Source organism: Nycticebus coucang, chromosome 2 (assembly GCF_027406575.1).
Source record: "Nycticebus coucang isolate mNycCou1 chromosome 2, mNycCou1.pri, whole genome shotgun sequence".
In the NCBI taxonomy this organism is placed as follows: Eukaryota; Metazoa; Chordata; class Mammalia; order Primates; family Lorisidae; genus Nycticebus; species Nycticebus coucang.
Genome location: NC_069781.1, coordinates 143,147,619 through 143,173,389, shown reverse-complemented (window position 1 = coordinate 143,173,389; position 25,771 = coordinate 143,147,619).

The window sequence follows — 25,771 nt, the reverse complement described above, 5'->3', positions numbered from 1 at the left end:
CTTATTACCCTAGGCTCGGGGAGGGGTTCCGAGCCCCGTCCCCGCTAATCTTCTTCTTCCTCTAAGGCCAGTACTTTCTTGGAGAGTTCTTTCTTCTTTTTTTTAGGACATTCCCTGGCCCAGTGCCCCTTTTCCTTACAGTAGGCACATTGGTCCTTATCTAACGGGATGCGGTTATTCAGACTACCTGACTTCTTAGTTCTACCTTGGGTCTGTTCCTGGCTCTTCTCCCCTACTACTGCGGCCAAAATCCGTGTTAAGTTTTTCTCCTGTCTTCGGTCTCTCTTATTTTCCCTTTCTTCTCTCTCTTTCTCCTTTCTCTGCTCTTTTTCTTCCTCAGTTTCTCTTTTATGGTATACTTTCTCAGCTTCCTTAACTAAATCCTGCAAGGTATAGTCCTGCAATCCTTCAATTCCCTGCAGCTTTCTTTTAATGTCTACAGCTGACTGCCCTATGAAAGTCATAGCCACGGAAGCCCTCTGTCCTTCAGAGGCAGGGTCAAATGGGGTGTAGCGCCTAAAAGCTTCCATTAGACGCTCAAGAAACATGGAGGGGGGTTCCGTGGCCCCCTGTATTACTTCTCTTACCTTAGCCAAATTAGTGGGGCGTCTTGCCACCCCACGGAGGCCAGCCACTAGAGCCTGGCGATAGACTGACAGTTGCTCCCTACCTTCTGCCGTGTTGAAATCCCAGTCTGGTCTGGAGAGGGGAAAGGCAGCCTCGATGATGTTGGGGAGCTGGGTAGGACACCCGTCCGCCCCGAGTACATTCTTCCTAGCTTCTAATAAAATCCTCTCCCTCTCTTCAGTAGTGAAGAGAGTCTGTATGAGCTGCTGGCAGTCATCCCATGTGGGCTGATGAGAGAACATCAGGGACTCTACCAGCCCAGTCAGGCGTTGGGGGTCTTCTGAAAAAGGGGGGTGATTAGTTTTCCAGTTATACAGGTCTGTGGAAGAAAATGGCCAGTACTGGAGGGGCTGGAGAGGAGGTGGTCCCTCATCTGTTGCCACCGGCGGGGGGCCGTATGCCCTCAGGGGTAGGGCAACAGTAGTGTCGGGAGACACTCCTCCCCGGCGGTGACTCCTGGTACCTTGTGTGGGCCCCAGTGAAGGTTCCCCCGGGGGTGCAGAGGGGGCAATCGCCGGATCCGGCGATGCTGGTCCTCCCTGCCCCCCGACAGGAGCCAAGGTGGGAGGGTATGGGGGAGGAGAGGGTGGAGGGTCGAGGAGAAGATGATCAGTCTGGATTTCCGGGTAGATCTTCTTAGGGGGGTCCGAACTGTCGCCCCCTTTTCTGGGACCGGAAGATTGGACAGCGAGCACCTGAGGATTAGACGGGGGCCTGGATGTGGCAGTCCACGGCCGAACCCAGGGGGGCGGATTCTGCACCAGGTCCTGCCAGACTATGATGTAAGGTTGTTGATCCGGATGGGCTCCCGGTCCTCTCTGAAAAACAATCTCTTTAATAGCAAAAATAAGAGATAAGTCAAAGGTTCCTCCTGAGGGCCAGCCGACGTTAAAAGTAGGCCACTCCGAGGAGCAGAAAGTCTGCCATGGGCCTTTTTTAACCTCTACTGACAGATCACGACCTCTTCTCTTCACTTCAGTCCAATGATCTAGAGTTAAACTCAGAGGGGTTGTCACAGTCTGTCCCATCGTCAGTGGATATGTCAGAAACACAAATAACAGAAATAACAGAAATATTACAGGTACAAGGACCTACCTACTACACTTGGTCCTTCACAAGCCTATAACAGAATCAGACGGGCGCGTTTCCCGTAATTTTTGATCGAACAACCAGACTCGACCAGTGCCCTTACAGCAGGAGACAACCAGGCGTCCCTGGTTCTCCTCAGTTCCTGGGGCGTCCCCCAGGATTTCAGCCTGTGGTCCTCCGGGCACGTCTACCGACCACTGTCCGGCCACTCTCACGAGGTGCCGAACGGCTGCAAAATCGAAAGCGCGCACACAAAGTCAAACAAAAGGACTGAAGACACAGACTAGACAGTTTTCGGGGTACCCCTTTCTTACCTCCAAGGTCGACTCTGCAGGTGAGGGGTGGTCGTTATATCCCGGACGAGCCCCCAAATGAAAGACTTGGGGCAGAACCCCCCACTCAGCCCGGAGCTCTGACCACCCCAATCAACCGCAAGAGTCGTCTCTTGATGCAAAAACGCAAGAGGATTTTTATTCCTGTATACGGGGACTTGATTCACAACTCTTTTAGGAGCCGAGAAATCAAGTCCCCCACAGTAGTTTTTTACAAGCTTATAAAAGCAAAAACTACAAAGTAGGCGGGAATAGCAGACATGCCAGGGACTCTAACAAAGTAAGAGAGAATAAACACACCTGGGATTCTAATTAGATAAGGAGAACTCTAGTTCACTATTCAACTGTCTTAAGACAAGACTAATAGTCAAATATTTACTTAATAGTAAACATTTGCTGAAGCTCCTGGGGCTATCTTCTGGAACAGTTACAAAAGGTCACATTCCTATGGTAGGGAGCGAGAAGTGGTCACATTCTCATGGTAATATTTTCTTTCACCTCTACATCCATGTCTTTCCTTATAAATAGGTGTAATAAGACACCTGTGGAGATTAATTGTGTGGCATTTCAAAACTGACCATGAAGTAGAGGGGTCTGCTGCCCTGCTTACATTTACAATTCTAATATTGTGCATTCAATCCACTTGTTTACTGAAAAAGCTACAAATTTCCTTCTCTGAAGACAAGCTGACTTGCTTTTCAGGAGGGTCTGAAATGCTCCCTGCCATTAACATGCTCCATTATTTAGCAAACGCTTCTTTCTGAGTCCCAAATAAATACCTCTATCCCAGTGGAGACAACAACCCAGAAACCCTGGTGAAGACAAACATGAAAACCAAACTATCTCTAGCTAGAGAACCAGAAAAAGGGCAGCCTCACAAGACAGAAAATGTTTTTTTTTTTTAAGTGCAGATACTAATATCTACCTGGAATTCAAAGCATAAACAGAAATTCAGTATTGAAGAAATCAACTTCATCATATGTCCCATACACACATTGCAATTGCATTTCTCAGAGTTCACTCGGCTTTTCACAGGTATTTATTCTTCCACATGATGTCAGTGAAAGTGTTTTCAGATTCTCAAGAAATCCAACTAGGAGTTTTTATTCATATTATATTACAGGTGTAGAATAATTTGATGAGAAGTAACATTTTTTATAACATTAAGTGAAAGCTCAGGGCTTGGAGCAGCCTTGTGTCTGAGGAAGTTGTGGACCAGCCTGTTGTCTCAGGGAGGCAGAAAATTCTTTCTCTAGTTGTGCAGATTTACAGCAGAAAATCTGTGGACCCTTCTTTCAGTGGAGACTCCGAGAGAGCTTATGGAAACATAAAGCTACAGAGATTTCCAGCATTTGCATATCTTCTCCCTGCCTCAGAAGCTCTCGGCTGGGATGCACTCCCCAGGCCAGAGGGAGCTCTCGTCCTTCCCGCAGGATTCAAAGCCAGGACACCACTCCTCATACACACTGTGCACACATAGGCAGTGCACGGCAGATGCCACATGGCACACAGCACACACTCACACCGTACACTGGCGGATGGTGCACATGAACACAACACAGGCCACACGTCCTTGCACACAGCACATGTGCTCACATAGTACACGTGCACACAGCACACATGCACATACGGAACACACCTGGACACACAGCACACATGCACACACAACTCACACAGCACACACAGCACACACAGCACACATGCACACACAACAACCATAGCATACACAGCACACAGTACATGTGCACATGCAGCACACACAGAACGTATGCACACACAGCACTCACAGCACACATATGCACACAGAACACACAGCACACATGCACACACATGTAAACCTGACACACAGCACATGTGCACACATAGTACACGTGCACACACGGAACACACCTGCACACACAGCACATGGCACACACAGCACACATGCAACACAGCACACACGTACACACACAGCACATGTATACATGTGCACACAACACACATGCATACACATGTACACACAGCACACGCAGCACATGTACAAACACAGCACACACAACACACACCCACACACATGCACACACATGCACATGTGCAGGCCCTCACTGGCTCCCCCTCACAGCCCTAAATGTCACCCTCTCCACTGTGCGCACATTTGCCCTATATCCCAGGCACTGGATTAAGATAGCCTGAGTGTCTACATCTCACTGTCCCACCCTGGGGCCTATGGCCATGCCATCTTCTTGCTTTTAGGTGACTTTCTGCTTTTTCTGTCTCGGCCAGCCTCTGTGAGAACCAATCTTCCCTAGTTACAGCTCACATCTCCACATGCAGCCACCTCACTTGGGTTTGCACGGGCTGATGCAGGGCCCACGCCACGTACACCTGGACCTTGGGCTTCAACCTTGTATCGTTCTCCCTTCAACCACAGGGCATTTGCACAGCCACTCCCACATGGTTGTGCTTCATCCTCCCCTCCATCCTGAGGTCTCAGCTGTGACAGTGACACCTTTCTGACTGCCCAGCAGGGACAGCTCTCTGTGGTGGGATTCCAGGTCGTACACACCTTTCTACATAGTTGGTCATTTTATTGAATCCATTTTCCTCCATAAACAACAGGCAGTCTGAGACTGGAGAAGGCTGCTCTGCCAGCTACCAGCCCCAGTGCTGAGCACGCACCAACGCAAAGCCAATAGCATGGCCCTGGGAGTCCCAGTGCTCACATTCCTGCAAATAAGTCACTGTAGAAGGCATCCCACCCACAGGTGGGCACTGGGATTGCTCTGAATTTTTAATTAATACATTTTACTTCTGTCTGGCAATGTGGTGAGGTCTCCGCAGGGGTCACTTGTGTGAGGCCAGGACAATTCAGGACTCCTGAGACCTTCCTGCGGTCCCTTTGCCCAGCTCAGTCCCTGTCAGGCCAGCTCCCTGGGAGCACAGGCACACACCCGCAATTGCCTGTGAGTAGGAATGCAGCCCCCTGCTCACTGCAGTAAGTGCTCAACTAATCCCTGTGTGAGAAAAGAAGGGCATGGAGGAAGGGAGGCTGGCTGAGGCTGGCAGTCAGCTCATGGTTGCTCCCTGTCCTGGGCAGACATCTGGGCATCTGCCTAACCAGGCAATGCTTTGTCCTGCAACATAGTATGAAGGCTGGGAGTTATGCAAATTCAGAGCTGATTTGCCACTTTGCTGGCAGCGGACAGAGCATCAGGGGCCTCCATGCTGTCGTTTGCTTCCTGTGGTATGGCAATGCATGTGCACATTACCCTACTTTGCTTTTATTTTTAGTTTTTATCTTTCTGTGGCTTGAAGAACAGGAGTTGAATGCCTTACAGTTTTGAAGGTTGGAAGTCCAAGTTCAGGCTGTCCACAAGGTTAATTGCTTCCGAAGCTGTGAGGGGGAAACGTGTTCCAGCCCTCCTTTCTCCCTCCTGGCTTCTTTGTCTTTTTGTCATCAATCGGCATGTACTAACCGCACATATTTATGGGGTACAATGCAGTGTTTTGATCAAATGCATGCAATATGTAATGATCAAATCATGGTATTTACCACATCCATTGCCTTAAACACTTCCCTTTTTTTATGGTGAGGCCATTCTGAATCCTCTCCTGTAGTTATGCAGAATTATACGCTATCATATTACTACTGTTCAAGGAATCAGGGAACAGTAGTAATCAGTGAGACTCAGTAGAACAGTGGGAATCAGGAGGGGGGCCCGCACCACACCCTCCAGGACTATGAGAAATAAATTCTTGTCCCCAGTTTCTGGTGTTTTGCTATAGCAGGTTGAACAGACTAAGCCCCTAACTGGTCAGTCCCTGAGCCCACCTTACCAAGAGTCAGACTGCATTTCTCTGGTTACCACATGCAGACTCTTGACTGTCACTGATGGCTTGGAGCAGCATACAGACACCATGTGTGATTGTGTCTTCCCAGCCCAGGCCCAAGGAGGGCCCTCGGTGAGGTCTGTGGACAGATGGGGACCACCTCCCTGAGGAGGACTCGGCATGGCCCCTGGCTGTTGTGGAGGTAGAGCTGCACCCCTTCCTGCTGTTGTGCACAGTCCCTGACCCCCTGCACGTCGATGGCTACTGTGGCACCCCCATAGGTGTTGGGGTGCACGTCTACGGCTGCTGTGGCCCGGGCCCTGATAACAAAGGCTGGTAGGGGGACAGCTGTTCTCCTAGCCCCAAACCTTTAGCCCATAGGCTTCACTCAGCATTGTTCACCAGCGTGACAGGGGCTGACCTTGTGATCACAGGACTGGGGCCACCCACCATCCCTGTCACAGACAGAACCTACTCACTGGATGAGGACCTTGACTCTGGGGAGGATGACTGGCAATTCTTAGAGGAAGAGGTGGGCCCCCAGGACTCCCAGACTCCCATAACCACCTGCAAGGTCCTCATTGCAAGTGATCAGATGGAGACAGAAGCCAAAAGCGATACCAAAACAAAAATAAATTAAATTGATACAAAAGTCTAATTTAGCCCAATAGGGGATCTGAAATTTACTAAAAGAATTTATATGAGTAAAGCAATAAATGGGCACTGACTGGCTTTTGTTTCTCTATGACAGAGGCTCTGGATTGCCTTTAACTTGTGCTAAGATGCACCAGTTGGCAATCCTTCATGACACTGGCTTTTGAGACAAACCTGCAAATTGTCTTTCAGAGTGCCTGTGTTACACTCCCACCAGCGAGGTCTGAAATAGCCCCGGTCCTCTGCACCATCTCCAGCATCTGCTGTCAGCCCTCTTTCTTATTTTTGCCATGCTAGTGGATGTGTGGTTAATAATTCCTTCCTTGCACCAGGAGGAAGGAGCTGCATCTGCAGAACGCCCACCTTGGCTTTCCTCAGGGGTTGGGCTGTGGTCATCTCCATGCCTGGGGGTGTGAGGCTGACAGACATGGGGCATTTCTTTCCCCAGAGGAAGACAGGCGTGTGATGCCCAGAAAGTGAACAGATGTGCAAGGCCAGCAAACAAACACGACAGAACAAAACAGTAAAGCTTATTTTTTTTGTATCACACTCTGTCCATGACATCCCTCAGAGGGTTCTATTTTAAGAGGCTTAATCCCAAGGGCATGCGCTGACAGCACACTAGACTATGGGGTGGGAGGCAGTGGCCCTGGCAGCTTGAGGTGCTGCAGCAGGTTCTGGGGAGAGAGGACTCACCGCACCTACTGTGGACAGTCTACGGGTCCAGTCACCAGACAGTGGAGAACCAGCAAGCAGGGAAGGGATTTGTTATTTAGCAATGAGGACGCTGTCCATAGGGATTCTTTCTGGTGACAGGTTGAATATGTACAGCTGGAGCCTCTAAATGTGTATTATTTATCCAGGCACATTTTCCAGCAATTTTCTAGATGAGAAAATTATACAAGTCTTTAATATTCTCACCGGCTTAGTATCATCTTCTTCCTTTGAATTCTTTAGCAGCTTTGCTGAGGTGGCCAAAGATGAGGATAAATTCACATGGAATGTCCAGTAGTTCTCGTGTTTTTCAAGGAATGTGTTGTTGCCACATCTAAATAAGGTTTTCTTGATCTGAAAATTACTTTTCTGGGAGACAAAATTCAAGCTTCAAATTCTGGACAGGAGGAATGTTTATTACGCGATTCATTTAATTTATTTTTACTCTGCTTGTCATTTATGAAAATGGCCCATCTCTCTGACTCAACTTACACAGCTGACTCATCACAGCATCCCCGAAAGTCTGCTTATCAATTCCACATTAGCCACGGAAAGTGTGTCAGCACATGTGATTCACAGCAGTGGCAATTTTGAGGTTTCTGAGTGAATCCAGTTAAAACTCCTTGACCCCCACAGGGATTTTTTTTTTTTAAGTTGTATTGAATCTGGAGAAGTTGTTCCAATTTTCAACAACATCCCTCTAGAGAAAAGATGTTGAATTAAGTTCGTGAGATCCAGTCCATTTTGGGAGAATGGTTGCAAGGCACCTGTCCTATTTAAGAGTTCCTAGGATCCTGTGTGTGCCCCCCCCTTAAACTGGATTCTCTAAAGGAGATGAACCTCCTTGGAGGTGACTCTTAGAGAAAATGCATACAGGGATCTAGGTGGTTGACTCGGGAATATAGTTAATTAGTCACAAGTGCACCTATCCAGTTCATGAAAAGACAGGAAAAGTTGGCAAACTGCCGTTAATACTCATTTAGACCCACGTGGTCCCGTACAGTGTTTTGCTCTATATGTAGTATGATACTTGGCTTTTGGTAATGAAACAACATAGGCTTTTCTCTCCTGAGAGACAGAGTGGAGAGGGGTCTTACTCTATTACCCAGGCTGGAGCACAGTGGCACAATAATGTCTCACTGCAGCCTCTAACTCCTGGCCTCAAGTGATGCTCCCACCTCAGTCTCCCAAAGTGCTGGGATGGCATGTGGGAGCCACTGCGCCCTGTCAGGATGGGCTATTAAAAGAGTCCCTTATGGACAGTGTCCTCATTGTTAAATAACAAATCACTTCCCTTCTGTATTTCTCATCTCAGAATATTCTAAACACCTTATTTTCTGCCACTGACCATAGACATTTCTCCTCGACTATAAATATACATTTAACCCTGTAAAATAATAAGAAATATCTGTCTTCAATTCCTGGCAGAGAGCTCCTAAATCCCTTGGAGTTTCCTGGGTGAGGGAGTATATTTTGTTGTAATAAGGCAGCTATCCCTGGGTTCCTGCACGGGGCTGGTCACCAGAAACACCAAGCCATGACTATAAGCGTGGGACGCTCAGTCCTACCATCCCCCATCCTCTGGGAGCGGGGCAGGGGCTGGAGATTGAATTAATGGTGATGGATCATGCCTACCTGGTAAAATCTCCATAAAAATCCCTAAGCAGAGGTGTTCTGGGATTTTCTGAAAGTATTTGTACGCTGGGAGGGAGGTGCACCCCAAACCACAGGGAGAGGGGGTCCTGCAACTTGAGATCTTTCTGACCCCCCGCCCTATGTGTCTCTTCATCTAGAAGTTCATTTGTATCTTTGTAGTGTCTTTATAGCAAACTGATAACAATGGTACTGCTTTCCCGAGTTCAGTGAGCCTGGATAGCCCATTAGTCAAACACAAGGTGGGTCTTGTGGGGACCTCCACTCTGTAGCCACTGGTGAGTCACCTGGCGTCCCCCTGCTTGCAGGTGTTGTCTGAAGGGAGAGGCAGTCTTGGGGACCGAGCATTTAACCGGTAGCGTCCAACAGTCTCAGGTAGATGGTGTCAGAATCAGTCCAGCTGTGGGACATTCTGCTGGGCCATGTCTGCAGCAGCATTTGAATGATCCATAGGGACTCAGAGAATTCCTCCGTGGGGAAAACCCCACACATCTGGTGTTAGAAGCTAAGTGTCAAGAGAATAGGAAGTAAGAAAACTTTTTTCCATTCTGCAACCCCCAGACTGCTATCTGTGATGAAAGTCACAGCCACTGCTGCTGGCAGCCAGGTACCATGCCATGCTTGCCCAGAGCCTAATATGCTCAGCTCCTCTGCTCCCCGCGTGGGGGGGACTCTGTTCCTAGCGTGGGAGGGGCTCTGCTCCCAGAGTGGGAGGGACTCTGCTCCTAGTGTGGGAGGGGCTATGGGAGGGGCTCTGGTTCCCGCGTGGGAGGGACCCTGCTCCCAGCATAGGAGGCCCTCTGCTCCTTGCACCGTGACTCTATTCTCCAACTTGCTGGCAGCACGCTGCCTGTTCACATCCTGCTCACCTCTCACTCACTCTGGACAGGCTTCCTGCTCACACCTCAGCTTCCTCTGGACCTGCCTGTGTCTCCCCTGCCTGGTGACTCTCAACTGTCACCTCTCATGAGGATCAGATGAGGACGGTAGGCGTTTCCAGGGAGCTTTGCATGACACAGGTCAGTCTGGTTCCCACCCAGTGGAGGCAAAGCGTCATCACTCCAAGTAGTTGGGATGCTCAGTGGAAACACCACAGACAGGACTCTGGGAATATGGTCATCTAGGGTCTTGGCCAAAGCGATGCCCCTTGTTCTCCTCCTTCCTCCGCTCAGCATTAGCCTACGTCTTAGTCTCCAGGAATAGCACCTTGGGAGTCCCAGGGGCTCATGTGCCCATGTGCTGCGTGTTCAGAAGGGCCTCCCAGGGTGCTGAGTGCTGGGGAAGCCTTCAGGGAGCCCAGGCATCAAGCTGGGGACATTTCCCAATGTGTCCTGGGCCTTCATAGTTCTCGTGTTTACCAAGACACATCTGAGCCTCACAGGAGTTTCAACTTTCTTAACCTCAAGACACCTGTGTTGGTTGCATTTTCTTACCACAGTCAGTATTGCTGCCAGCTTCGTTCCAGTTTCCTTTGGGCAGATTCCCCTGACACATGTGAGAGGTGATGTCTGTGCTTATGTGTGACACCAGCTGTTCTGGCATCAAATCACCTACATTTTGACAAGCAGATGACATTCTCAGGCTGACATCAGGTTTCACAGACAGAGCTTTATAAACATTCTGAGAGAAAAACAAGTGCAGTAAGTCAGCCTGCGAATGGGCTGGACACCGGTGCCTGTGAGAGGGAGCACTCGAGGTCCTCTGCTGGCCTGCGGGAACCAGGGCTCTGGGATTCAGCGGGGAACAGCCCACGAGGCCTCTTCCCGCACTCGGCCCTGACAACAGCCTCTTCGCAGGACTTCCAAGGGATGTGTTTTGTTTCCCTGGCTATTTATACTCTGTGGATTTGCCTCTGTCTTTTTTTTTTTTTTTTTAAGAGTTTTAAGAGCTCTCTCATTGAACACACACTTACCTTTGGGTTGGGCATGTGGTATTTTACTGTGGACAGTCAAAGCTGCTGAAAGCCTTGACTGTGTGTTGCCATCATCCTGTCAGACCAGGACGGGTGGGATAATGCCCCACTTGCCTTCTGGCTGCCTGGAGGGCCTCAGGCGTAGTGGATACTCCCGGAGAGCACCCCTTTCTTTGTACCCTCAGCACCACCCTGGTTACTTTCCATACAAGCTCTAGAGTAAAGATATTAGAACGTATCTGTGGCAGAGACCACCTAGCTGCTCCCAGTATCTCTGCTGCCCAGTAGGCTCGACAGGATTTCAGAGCTTCCCTGGAGCAGAATCAAGGCTGAGTTCTGACCCATGGAAGACAGGATGGGGGACGCACATCAGTTTCAGGAAGAGTCCATGAAAATCCCACTACTGGCTGCTCTTCCTCTTAACACAGGTGCAGATTCTTCTTTACTCACCCCTTAGATCCGCTCTGCACTTTCAGTCCCCTGCTGATATTTACATGGCATCACTGCCCTTGCACGCTGCATTCAGGTTGGGTTCAGATAATGGCACCAGCAGGAAACTGAGGGTTGTCAGAGAGTGAGACATCAGGCAGAGGTGTCAGAAGGACCCCTGTCAGACAGCCCTTCTCCATGGCCTTGGCCCTGGCCAGCCTCCACACTCCCTCCCCTCATCCCATAAGCCAAGATGGACGTTGTTCCCAGTGTCACTATCGCTGGCTTCCCCAGCCTTGTCAGCCCTCATGGGGGGCACGCACCCTTTTGCCCCTTTGCAAACTGCTCTTCCAGCCACCTGTCTGCATTTGGACACTTCTTATCAGGGTCCTGCTTTGTACATTAATTGGAACCATTGTAGCCCCAGAAACACACCCTCAGGTGGGATTCCAGAACTAGTATGTCCACAGGCCCAAGGAGTGGTCACAGGACCTCTGTGCTGGGGAAGGGTCGTAAAAGTGCCCACAGCCTGCAGAAGGTGCTGGGGGAAAGCAGCATGCTGTGGACTGCAAAAATGAGGGCTGGAGTCTTGGGGGTGCCTGCTGCTGGCCACCCCAGAGCTTGTCGAAATGAAGGGCCAGTTTATGAGCAGGTCACAAAGGAACACCTTGGGCAGCCAGAGCAGGTGTGCTTGAGGCCCAGGCACACATCAGAGAGGTCAAACCAGGCTGTTCTGTGAAAGCAGAGGCCATAGTGGGGAGGTTGGGGGGACCTTAGTCTGAAGATGAGGGCAACTGGTAGAGAGACGGAAATCTCTGAGTCTTGAAATATCCCAGGAAGGTCTTTATTGGCAGAAGCTTCTCTGCTTATTACAACAGGTGAGCTGGAATGTGACGTGTCAAAGCTAGAGAAATGGAAATGAGCATGAGATTCTCCCCACTGCAGGGGACAGGAGGCAGCTTGTGGCCTCTGATCTGCAGGGCTTGGTAAACTAGGAGACAAGACCTGAGGACTGAAGACACCTCCTTCTCAGAGCTGCCGGTTCAGGCATGACAATTCTGGAATTCTGGACAAGGGTCCTTGTTTACTTAATGCCACCATCTGACAACTTACCTGTGTATAACATCTCTTCTCTTCAGGACTCTGTTCTTTGTGGTAAGGGTCGACAGTGTGACTTCTGCCCTCAGAGTAGGTGGTTATAACAGAGGAGGTGAGACGTGCGAGCTCGGGCTTGCTGTGGAGCGGGTTTAATGGTGCCAGTGATGAGGGAGGCTCTTCTGGCTGCCTAAGACCCAGAACTGTCCTGGTCACACCCATATGTTCCTCTGCAGTGCAGACCTGTGCTTCACATGGGAGGCAGGCATCCCTTAAGAGAATATCCTCAGTCTGTAATTAACACGTGCAGGAAATGCTGAGCTGACACAATGTGGGGTGAGGAACATATGCAGTGTCAGAGGGAGTGAGCGTGTGGGGGGTTTGCACCCACAGAGATGCATTACAAAGTATCCCCCAAATGGTAACAAGTTTTTCCCAATTCTTTATTGTTTTAGCAGCATGAATTAGCTACACATGGTTGTAATGTCTTATGTCACAAGCAATTAATGTTATTTTCCTTCGGAAGATAAAAAGAAGCCTGTGTTCTTCCTAGTATTGTGTTTCCAGAGGTCAGCCACCTATGGGGAGGCTCAACCAGCTGCTGTGTGCAAAAGGGCAGGGGCACCGCACAGCCCCCAGGGCTGCCGCCATCTCAGGAAGGAGGGTACTGGTCCAGGGCAGCTTCCCACATTGCAGCACCAGCAGGACCGTGTTGTGGGCTCAGCCTTAACAACATCAGGGTTGGCACAGGGTGTGGTAGGGTGCACCATCACCAAAAGCTTCCGTGTGGCCCCTGCCTCCTCCCCTGGAAGCCAGAAAGATCAATGGCACCGAAGTTATTGAAGGACTAAAGAAAAAAATGAGGAAAGAAATTAAGGAAAGGAAAACGATGGAAACAAGGTTTCAGCTCTCTAAACATTCCATCAAGCACTTCCTTTGAGGCCCTCACACTGACATGTGTTCTAATGGCTACTTAAAAAAAGAAAAAAATTTTAAAAATCATGGGAATACATGTCAATGCTTTTGTTTGTTGACTAACAAAGAATTCTGTCAACATAAAAAGAAAGTGACAATTTATGTTCCCTGAAAAGTTATGTTCCACATCCTTCCCACATCTAACATCATCCTTTTTTTACTATAAAGTAAAAGGATTAAACAAAATAAAACATGTAGAGTTTAATGAAGAAAATGAAAATTCTCACACTTTCATCAACTCATACATAGATCAAATATATACATACACTGTTTTCCATTATCTTTACATGTATATTCTAATTCTTTTTCTAATTTTGTATCTATTTTTTCAAAACTTGGGATTATGAAAGGGTTTGTTATTAAGCATTATAAAAAGATAGAATACATTACCATCAATTTTAGACAGAATTTTCATATTTCATATTCTAATTCTGCACCTATTATTTCTTAAATCATGTTCTTCTTGGGAGGAGTTTCAATAGTTACTGGCATTTTTAAATAAATAGTGTTGTAATAAATATGAAAACATGTTGCTTTTTTAAAAGAATAGATTCTGAGAAGTTAGATGATGGATCTCAAAATCAAAGAACTATTTATGTGATTAGGATAGTTGTATCATGTTATTATAGTTTATATGAGAGTTGACACAAATTGCCACATCTCTTCCAAACATGTTGCAGCATTCACTGGACCCACTCCCAGCACCCCTCTGAGCACCCCTTTTTTCTGGATATGGAAGGGGTGCTCCATACAGACAACTGGAAGGGTGCTCCAACAGACAGCCTATTGTTTCAGGTACCGTTTGCACAAATGGTACAAAATGAGTGCTGCAGATATCAGAGTGGCTTCCTGCTTCTGCTAACCTGCACATCTTTCTCAGCAGCGGTCAGGAGGGCCCCTAAAATCCACATGGTCGCAGCAGTCCTGCCTGCCTGCAGGAGCTCTTGGTGCAGAGGGGCCTGTCCCAGTGAAAGAGGGAACGGGCCAGCCCAGTTCCTATAGGAGTCACAGGACTTGAGCCAAGGTCTCTGAAAACTACAGGCTGCAGTGAAGAAACCAGCTCAGACTGAGATGGTGATGAGAAGGACTCTGCTCAGCTGCTGCCCATCACACCCTGCTGGTGAGGTGCCAGAGCCAGCAGGCTCCCATGGCAACCCGCACGTATGGTCTGAAAAAAGGAGGAACCCCAGGAACTTTCCAGCCTTTTCTTAGAAAATCCGTGGATACTCTACTGTCTATTTAGCACAGAAACAGAGCTCTCCAGCAATGCACAGGGTTGCACTCCCCAGCAATGCACAGGGCCACACTGCACTCTCCAGCAATGCACAGGCTACCTCTCTGGAGAACAGCCTGCCTACTGCTTGTTTGTTTAATAAACTTTGCTTTTGTTTCCAACTTAGGGCATTCTTCCCAAAGCCAAGAACCTCAGTTTTGGAGTCTGCTTTCCTACATCACTGTGCTGCCCTCCATCCTTGCTGGTCACAGCCACATGGAAGCCTGGGGCAGCCCTGCTCCCAGTGAGCTCTGGGTGTCCCCTATCCTAAATGCCTTCCTCCCACCCGGGCCTTCTCATGCCTCTGGGATTCCTGGACAGTCAATGTCTGTTTCATTCACCCAGGCTGCGTCTCTGAAAGTTCTCTTCATTCTTTTGGTAGAATGAACACTTCTCCCAGGAGGACTCTGCTTGCCCTGTGGCACTAATCCAGGGCTGTCTGATTTCCCCACACCTGGCTCTGAACCCTGGGCAGTGGGGTCCCAGATGTCCTTGTTCCCATCATTGCTAATTCTGGGCTACAACCCCCTCCTCCATCAGAGCCTCCACTCTGCACCTCCTGCTCAGCCGAGAAATCCCACTGCTTTATTTCTGCAACAAGGGCTCCTGTTCATTCCTTGTAAACTCAGCTCAGGCCCCCCATCATTCAGTCTGAAACTATTCCTATCAGAATGTGATTTGCTTCCAGCTTAACTAATATTTTATGTTTAAATAGTTGGATGAGAGTTTTACCCAAGCAAACAAAACGCATGAGAAAGCTGGCATGACTATATTAAAACCAAATAAGAGACTGAAAGACAAAGAGTATTAACAAAGATAAATGAAGACATTTCATAATGACAAAAGGGGCGATTTATCAAGAAGACATAACAAATATAAATATGCATGCACTTAATGACAGAGACCCCAAATCCATAAAGCAAAAGCTGATAAAAACGAAAGGAAAAACTCATGAATTCAAGTTCATAGTAGAGATTTCTAATGTCTCTCTGCAACTCATAAAGACAGTAGATCAACGCATCAGTAAAAACATGGCTGGGAAGAACAGAGTCAACCCCGACTGATTTACTATTTGTGAAAACACTAATGCCCCAAACTGCACTGTGAAGCTCTTCCCAAGTACATGTGGTGTGCCATGATAGTAGTAGTAAAGTTGGAAGGACTGAAATCTTACAGGGCATATTCTCTGTCCATAGTGAAATTAAATTAGAAATTAGTAATAGTGGGGCCAGTGCAGTGGCTCACACCTGTAATTCCAGCACTCTGGGAGGCCAAGCAGGTGGATTGCCTGAGTTCACAGGTTCAAGACCAGCCTGAGCCAGAGTGTGACCTTATCTCTAAAAAGAGGCGTTGTGGTGGGTACCTGTAGTCCCAGGTACTCGGGAGGCTGAGGCAAGAGAATCGCTTGAGTCCAAAAGTTTGAGGTTGCCGTGAGCTGTGATGCCACAGCACTCTATCCAGGGTGACACAGTGAGACTCTGTCTCAAAAAAAAAAAAAAAGAAGAAGGAAAGAAATTAGTAACAGTAAGATATCTAGGAAGGCACTAAAGAAATCACAGTCCAGAGGCAGCACCTATGGCTCAAAGGAGCAGGGCACCAACCCCATATGCCGGAGGTGGCAGGTTCAAACCCAACCCTGGCCAATCACCGTCCATATTTTGTACTGAATGATAATGAAAATACAGCATGTCAGAATGTGTTGACAGGCTAAATCATTATTCATCAAGAAATGTACAGTAGTAAGCATTTGTGTTAATGCATAAATCTGTGAGTTAGAAAACAGACAAACAAAATAGAAAATAAACAAAGCTAAAAGCTAATTTATTTAAAATAGGAACAAAGACAACTAACCATTTCCTAAGCTGACAAAGAAAAAGAGAAACACAAGCTACCTGTCAGGAATAAAAGGGAGCTGTAGGTAAATTTCATAGAGAACTTTATGGCAAGATATTGAAAAATAGAGATGAAATAAACAAATTCATATATATATGTGTGTGTGTGTGTGTGTGTATATATAAAACTGGTAAGATATTAGAGAAATATGAATACCTGTTACTTACAAAAGATTTTGGAATCATTATCAAAATTCTCCCCACAAGCACAATTCATGCCCCAAATGTAAATTCTGCCAAACATTAAAAAAAAAAAAAGTGATACCAATTTTACATAAATACTTTCAGAAAATATAAGTAGGGAAACATTTTCCAACTCATTTAATGAAGCCAGAATAAATACCCCTATCACCAAGAACTGAGAAAGACATAAAAATTAAAACTTTGGGGAAAATACCCTTCATGAACATGGACACACAAAATACTTACCTAAGTAAAAGCTCTTTGAAGCTGATGACATGTAAAATGAAAATGCGTCCTGACCGAGAGGAATGACCCAGGAATGTCTGCTTAACATTCTTAAATCCCTGAGTGTCTTAGAGAATAAGGGGAGGAAAAACCTCTGTGACCAAGTTTAGAGGTGCAGTGAAAGCATTAGTATAGAATCCAACTCACATTCATGACAAAATCACCTCGCAGATAGATGGGGACTTCACAAAGAAGATACGGGGCATCTACAAAAATTCTACATGTGATATCACACTTCATGTTGAAATATCGGCACTTTCACCCCTTAAGGATGGAAATGAAAGAAAGGTTAACTCCTACCAGTGCTTCTAATCAAGGCTGTGCTGGAGCCCTTGCCTTTGAAATAGCTTGGGCAGGAAGGAGAAAATTGCCTCTGTTTGCTAAAGAAATGATATTTTGGGTGGTAAAATATAATGTGAAGATTAACAAGTTAACCATATTTAAGTTTGCCATTTAGTGGCATTAAGTACATTCACAGTGTAGTGTAACCATCACCACTAGCTATTTCTTTTCTTTTCTATTTTTTTTTTTGAGACAGAGTCTCACTTTGTCACCCTGGATAGAGTACGTGGTGTCAACCTTAAACAAACTATTGGACTCAAGCCATTCTCTTGCCTCAGCCTCCTGAGCAGCTGGGTTTTTGATAGAAATTTCATTGAATATATAGATCTTTGTGGGGTAGCATGATCATTTTGATAATGTTAAATCTTTCAGTCCATGAACAAGAATCTCTTTCCATTTATGTATGTTGTCTTTAATTTCTTCCAGCTATATTTTGTAGTTTTCAGTGTGCACTTTCTTGATTAAATTTGTTTCTAAGTATTTTGTTCCTTTTTGATGCTATTGTAAGTGGAACTGTTTTCTTAATTTCTTTTTCACTGCTAGCATATAGAAATCCAACTGATTTCTGCATGCCGATTTTTCAGTTTTTACACATATTTCCTCATGTAAGAAATAAGGGCTTTGGATCTGGTGGTTACTAATGTCCTTTTAAACGTGAAAATTTTATGCTCCTTTAATTTGAAAAATCATAATTTTGCTTTACTTTTTCATTTGATTGAGTATAAAAGTCTAGTGGTAACATCGCTTGCTCCTCAGGGAAGAAATGGTGCAGATTCCAGCAAGCCGCAATAAGACTCGGTTCTCAGAAATGCAGTAACACAAAGGCCATGTGCTAGCAGGTGTTCTTTATGGAATATGTAAAATTGCAATGTATTGTACATGCACCATATATGTTATGTATATTAACATGTCTTACATTTTAATTACATTCATAACTTCCTTTACTTTTAAAATTTCTGTTACAACAGTTAACATTGCTTTATACATACTAGATTTTAAAACATAATTGGTTTCGACTGACTAAATAAAATCTAGAGTATTCCTAACTAAACCCACTTGCCATCAGCAACACATTTGAGACAGATTCCCAATGAAGTCATGTGTGACTTCAGTGAATCAAATGAGAGGGCTATTCTGTAGGAGTGGAATGGGTGATACATCAATGGGCTGGAAGTATAACCTCCAACATTCAACAGAGGAAAACATCAAAGACAGAAAATGAATTCTCTAATTCTTCCTATTAGCATACAAACTGTCATCCTTAGATGTAAAACAAACAAACAACAAAATCTGTCAATTGTAGTGTGCTGGATGGGATTTAAAGACCTCCAGTGGTTGCTTTAAATAACAGTTGTAGGTCCACCTTTTAAAGATCAGCTTGTACACATGTTGACATTAACAATTTTGTTTTATAATTTATTTCATGTTTCACCACCTCCTTGTGACTTAGGGAAGCAAAATTTTTCTCTTTAAGATGACAAATGCACCAGGACTGACTAAAGTCTGGGTGGGGTTGCTACAGGTCAGTGAAACGTGAGGGTAGGTCTGACCATAGTGGGGTGCAGGGCAACTTTGTGCAGAATAAAGGCACAGCTTTAGTTATTTGAGAATAAAATAGGCCTCACAGCCAGAGGGCTGTGGAAGAAGGGAGGAAGGGATATTGCGGATGGCAGGTGGCTGAAATGCTCTGTTCCCTGCTGGTTTCTAACCTTTTTCTTGGCAGAAGGGTTATTTTAGGCTCTTTACTCCTTTACAGGTGGGTGTGTTTTATTGTTTTCTACACTGAAATTTTTATCCATGGAAAGTGAGCCTTCCATGACCTGGTGAGCGCTCAAAATTGATGTAGCTGCCCTCCCAATTCTTCTTTAAAAAATATCTTCTACTGAGATCCAAGTATACTTCATTTTTAAAGCTATCCTCCCTTTTTATTCTGTTTGTTTGTTTTTGTTAGCACATTTCTTGAGTTAATTTCAATCCTACACTGAATCAAATGCTAGAAAGCACTGGAGAGGCATCCTGGTATTGGAGCGTGGTTAGGAGCCTCCACCCACACGAAACATTCCCAGCGAGGACACCACAGAGCAGCTGCTGGTGCTGCCTGCAGAACTGTGAAACCCGTGATGCCCGGACCTTCTGTAAGTGAGGACTATGTCTCGGGCAGTGCTTTCCTTCCCATATGCACAAATCATACTTTGTACATGATATACTTTTTTTCCTTCCCATATGCACAAATCATACTTTGTACAGGTATTTATTTCTCCCTGTTCTCAAAGCAATATATTATTTTTCCTTAGTGAACCTCTAGAAACGTGTGCCAGCAGTTTGGTTGTGATTTTTGTCCGTGCAGATAAGAAAAAGGAAAACTTAGAAGATAGGTTATCATTTCTCTAGATGAAAATAACCCTAAAATGTCAATTTTTGCATATAATCAGCAAAAGCAAGTTGCTGACATAATTGAAACTCCATTCACTGGTCCCATGTCCTTGACATGTGGATGGACCCACATCATCCCCCTTTTCTTCACTTTTAGCCAATAAACTGCCCTAATTTGAGCCTGAGCTCATGGAGTTGCTATGAATTCCAGAGGAAATCAGTGTAGAAGAACCCTCAGAGCTTAGGCTCAAGAACACGTGATTTGGGTGAAAGCAAGAATTAACCAATTAATTACTTTAAAAAATGAATTCATGTATTTGGAAATAAGTATAATCTAATATAACCTATATTTGTACCAATTGATTAATTAAAAATATATGCATATATTTGGAAACAGGTACAATCTAGCATAATTTATATTTACACCAATTAGAAAAACAACCCCCCTTTATGGGGAAAAGTATTTTTTTTTAAAGAAGGAAGCGTCTTGAAGGGTGTGATGGTTATTTTTATGTGTCAACTTCACTGAGCTATAGGATGCCCAGATAGCCAGTAAAACATTATTTCAGGGTGTGTCTTTGTGGGTGTTTCTGGCAGAGATGAGGTTTGAGTTGATGAGCTGGGTAAAGAATATTGCCCTCCCCAGTATGCATGGGCATCATCCAACCTTCCAAGGGCTTGAATAGAACAGAAAGACAGAGGAAGGGCCAATGTGCTCCCTCTCTTTTCTTGAGCTGTGACATCCATCTCTTTCTGCCCTTGGACATCACCACTCCTGGTTCTTAGGCCTTTGGACTCAGACCAAATTGCGCCACCAGCTTCACAAGTTCTTCAGCTTACACAGCAGATCACAGGACTTCTCAGCTTCCATAATTTCCAGAATAAGTCTTCTTTTATATGTGTGTATATGTGCCCTATCAGTTCTGTTCCCTAGAGAAACCTGATGAATATAGGAGAGGGGAACTTTGGAATCTAAGGGAAGGTTGGATGTTCACCTTTTCCAACTTCACTTTCACAAGACACTGGAGACTTTTGTGTCCTAACTGGATGGAGATGGCTGTGTAATAGGTCCTGACCTCTGCTCCCTTTGGTGTATACAGCCTAGAGGGGCCCCAGGCAAGGTCTGTACTTCGGTGGGACAGAGAAAAGAGACTGGGTGCACAGTGAAGGCCCTTGGTAGGAGGACCATGGGTGGAACATCCCCACTAGAGGGTGAGGAGAGTGATGGAGGTGATACTTGTGCACTGCTCTGGTGCTGTGCTGGACAGAGCCCCACATTGTCTGGCTCACACCTGTAATCCCAGCACTCTGGGAGGCTGAGGCAGTGGTCACCTGAGGTCAGGAGTTCAAGACCAGCCTGAGCAAGAGCGAGACCCCATCTCTACTAAAAATAGAACAACCAGCCAGGCATAGTGGCAGGCACCTGTAGTCCCAGTTACTCAGAAGGCCGGGAGAAGAGGATTGCTAGAGACCAAGAGTTTGAGGTTGCTTTGAACTGTCACACAATGACACTCAATACCAGGGTGACAGAGTGAGACACCGTCTCAAAGAAAGAAAAAGAAAAGTGCTAAAAAGGAAGTTGGAGCTGCTGTTACTCTCAGATGAAGTAGATTTTAGAGCAAGGAATAGTACTATGAATATCTAAAGTCATTTTGTCTTGATAAAGGAGTTAAATCAAGAGGACAAAACAGTCTTAAATGCTTATACACTTACTAACAGGGTTTCAAAATATATAAAGTCAAAGATGATAGAACTATGGGCAGAAACAGGCAGGACACTGCTGAAAAAGAAGAATGATGTTGGAGGACTCACATTCCCTAATGGCAGGACTATTAAGCAATTTAAGACTTTGAGGGACTGGCATCAAGAGAGACAAATAGATTAGACAAATAAAAAGTTAAAGAATAGACCCACACAGAGCCAGATAATGAGTTTTTTACAAAGGTAAAGGCAATTTGGAGAGAAAGGACAGCCAAGACAGACCCCCAATCCAGAGAAGACCCTGCCACAGTCTGGGCCTGACACTGGTCCAACCCATACCTTGCACTCCCCTATCTACCTGGGTTTGCAAGTGCTTTGTGAAATATGACCAGAATTAAAACAGTCAGACAGATTCTCTGATTAACAGACTGAGTTTTTAAATATTAGGTCATTATGTTTAAATAAATCTAAAACTTCCTGTTCTTAAATCTATTTCAAGCATCTTCTCAAGAGCTGGCAGCAGTTGAGCTTAATGTAGAGACAAATCATTTAAGACCAAGAATAGATTTCTCTGGCTGGCCTGGGCCAGTCTGTTGTCTTCAACAGAGATCAGCCTGGTTCACAGTACACAGCTGGTGCTGAGGGTCTGAGGCCAACCAAGTGCCCTCACTGCACTTACCTCGTGACATCACAGGGAGGAAGGCAGGTGCCCCCTGCATGTGGATCAGGGGCCACAGCAGGACTTCAGGCCCCACAGAGGGGCTGTGGGCCAGGGTCCTGTGCAGCAGGAGGGCAGGGAAGGAGGGCAGCTGTGCCTTTTTGGGGGGATGAGTAAGGAGGCTGACATATGAAGGTGGGGAGGGCATGTGATACAGTGGCCCAGGGAGCCAGAAGAGATGGTCCTGAGGTGGCCTGCAGCCCTTAAGGGCCACTGCCTGTCCTGGTTGGCACAGATAGCCACAGTCAAGAGGTTTCGATGGAGACAGGAATGTGCCCACAAGGGATGCAGGGAGACCTGGGTTTCTGCAGAGGCTGCTGCACCCCATTTTGTTGTGTTCTCAAGCCGCCTCACTCATTCAACCAGAGTCTGTGATAGGGACACTGCTGGCTCTGATGTGGCCATTTGCATGGCATGAGCTAATCGCTTCCCGAGTGAGGAACAGCATAGTTTTGTTAGAACCCAGTTGGAACCTCTGCCTCCTTACCTCACAGAGGGCACAATGCACAGGGCTGCCCCGGCTGCTGCCTGAGAAACTCCATGTGTCCAGCAGCACCAGCCAGAATGCACAGGGACAAGGGAGGTGTCGGGGGAATGGTGGGAAAGAAGAACACAGGACGGATGGCTGCACGCAGCCCCTTAAAAGGCCGATGTTGACACACCACTTGCTTCTGAAGGAGGAAGAGGAAACACAGCAGTTTGATCAGGAGCCAACAGACGACATGCCCTCACACCAAACCCAACCAATCCCTGCTTCTGTAAAAATTTAATGCAACACATTTTTTTTGTCATCACATCAATGGTTGCTTCCGCCCCACGGTAGCAGAGTTGAGTAGCCATGACATAGCTAAACCTAAAATATTCGTCATGTGACTCATTGGAAAACAAGAATGCTGACCTCTGGTGTGGTGGGCAAAACAGCGGTTCCCAAAGGGATACTCTCCCTCAGCCCCGGAACCTGTCAATATGTGATCTTGCTTGGGAAAAGGACCTCACAGACATAACCAAGCTGTGCGCTCAGCCAGGGAAGCCATCCTTACGTCCCTGGAGTCCATCTAATGCCTGAGAGTAGAGACCCAGGAGAGGGCAGGGAGAAAGACTGTCCCTCAGCTGTGAAGGGTGAGGGAGGGAGTCAGAAGAGGGAAGCCAGAAAAGGGGAGAAAGCTGATACTTTAGGAACAATGTTCTAGAATGGAAATAAACTTGGAAAGGGCCTCTGGAAAGGAACTCGGCCAGAGGACACCTCTGTTTTAGCCCAGTGCCAGACTTCTGACCCATGGGACTCTGAGATAAAGAACTGTTGGTGCTTAAGTCACCATGTCTGTGGTACTCCATTGGACAGCAACGGGAAATGTTATAACTCCTGACTGTGGCTCCTGATTAGACAATCATTTATCTAGCAAGCTCTGTGGAGCATCTGTGTTCATAGCAAATACAGTGCCATGCCCTGGGGTGCAGGGGAGCCAGACACAGAGCTGACCACAGGCCCTGGCATCTGAGGCTGGCGTGAGCAGGCTGCTCAGGTCCTGAGCACTGTGGGTAAAGGGCAAGACAGGTGTGGGGACAGCACACCTTCCCCTACTGACCCTGCTCAAACCCTGTCCTCTTTGGGGAATCAATTATTCCCTGTGTTGCCTCAGTCCTTTGCACCTATCACCAAAGAAACATAAACCATCTCATCATTGATTTTCTCTGTGATCTGTTCACCGAACAGTCTGAACTTGGTAAGGCACAAACGTAACTTGCTTTTCTATTTTCCCCAAACACTTATTACACTCACACTTTTTGGGCTTACTTTTTTTGTCGCTTGAAGATAATCTAGGCAGATCCAGAAATTTTGATCTTCCTCTAAAAATCCACAACAGTTTTTTAAAATGACAGCTATAGTGCAGTATAATTGATATGCAGAAACAGGCACATGTTTAAAGCGTAAACCATAATGTTTTCTCATATGTAAATGCACCGTCACCATGTCCAAGACAGAATGAATCCATCATTCCCGGAGCTTCCTCCTTTCATCCCTAAACCACCCATCACCAGGCAACCACTAATATTGCTTTTTCTCATAGTAGATTAATTTTTATTTTGTAGAGTTTGATGCAAATGGAATCATACAGAATGTACTAGTTTTTGTTTAACTTCTTACACTCAGGTGAGTGAAAGATTCAGCCTTGCTGTTGTATCAACAAGCTCTTCTCTTTTAATGAATGACTAGACCATACTCCGCACATCCATTTTCCTGCTGATGGTTATTTAGATTGTTTGCAGTTAGAGGAGATTACAAATATAGCTGCTAAGAACATTCGCATGCAAGTCTTTAAGTGAATATATGATTTCTATTCTCTTAGGGAGATAAATACGCAGGAGTGAAATGGATCATATGGTATATAAATGTTTAAATTTTTAAGAGACTGCCAAACTGGTTTAAAAAATTAAACCATTTTTTACATTCCTACCAAAAGTATATGACAGTTTCATTCCCTACACATCCTTGAAAATATTAGGTATGGTCCATCATTTTAAGGTTATCCATTCTATTAATTTCATAACGGTATCTCGGTTTTTTGTTGTTGTTGTTGTTTGTTTGTTTGAGACAGAGTCTTACTTTTTCACCCTCAGTAGAGTGCCCTAGTGTCATAGCTCACAGCAACCTCAAACTCTTAGGCTCAAGCAGTTCTCTTGCCTTAGCCTCTGAAGTAGCTGTGAATACAGACGCCCACCACAACACCCAGACATTTTTAGAGATGGGATCTTGTTCTTGCTTGGGCTGGTCTGGCACTCCTGAGCTCAGGCAATCTCAGCCTCCCAGAGTGCTAGGATTATAGGTGTGAGCCACCATGCCCAGCCCTCATTTGGGTTTTAATTAGCATTTTTCTAATGACTAATGATGTTGAACATTGTTTCATGTGTTTCTTTAACCATCCAATTAGGTTACTATCTTCTGGTTAAGTATATGTTCAAATCTTTTTGCCCATTTTTATTTAGTATTTGTTTTCTTATAATTGAGTTTTGACAGATCTTTAAATATTCTGGATGCAACTCCTTTCTTATACACATATTTATGCTTAGCAATTATCTTCTCCAAACTACAATTTATTTTTTTAACTATATTTTGAAAAACAATTTTTTTTTATTTTTATGAAGTTCCATATATTCACAGTTTTACTTGTAGAATTGTGCTTTTGGCACTGTATCTGAGAGCTCTTTACCTAACCCAAGTAAAGCGAATGTTCACCTGTTTTCCTTAAAAAGTGTTCTATGGCTCAGTGCCTATACCTCAGTGCTTAGGGCACTGGCCACATACACCGAGGCAGGCAGGTTCAAACCCAACCCAGGCCTGCTAAACAACAGTGACAACTGCAACAAAAAAATAGCGGAGCATTGTAGCGGGTGCCTATAGTCCCAACTACTAGGGAGGCTCAGGCAAGAGAATCGCTTAAGCCCAAGAGTTCCAGGTTACTGTAAACTGTGACGCCACAGCAGCCTACCAAGACGACATAGTGAGACTCTGTCTCAAAAAAAAAAAAAGTATTATGCTTTTGCATTTTTGCACTTGGATATACTCCATTTTAGAGTGGAAATAGAGCTTCACCTGCCTCCAGCCTGTCTGAGCCGAGTGTGTAACACCCCTCACATCTGCCGGGTGAACTCAGTAAGGATGCGAGAATGTACTGTTTAACTCAGGTTCAAGCACAGCCTCAAAGTGATCCTAAG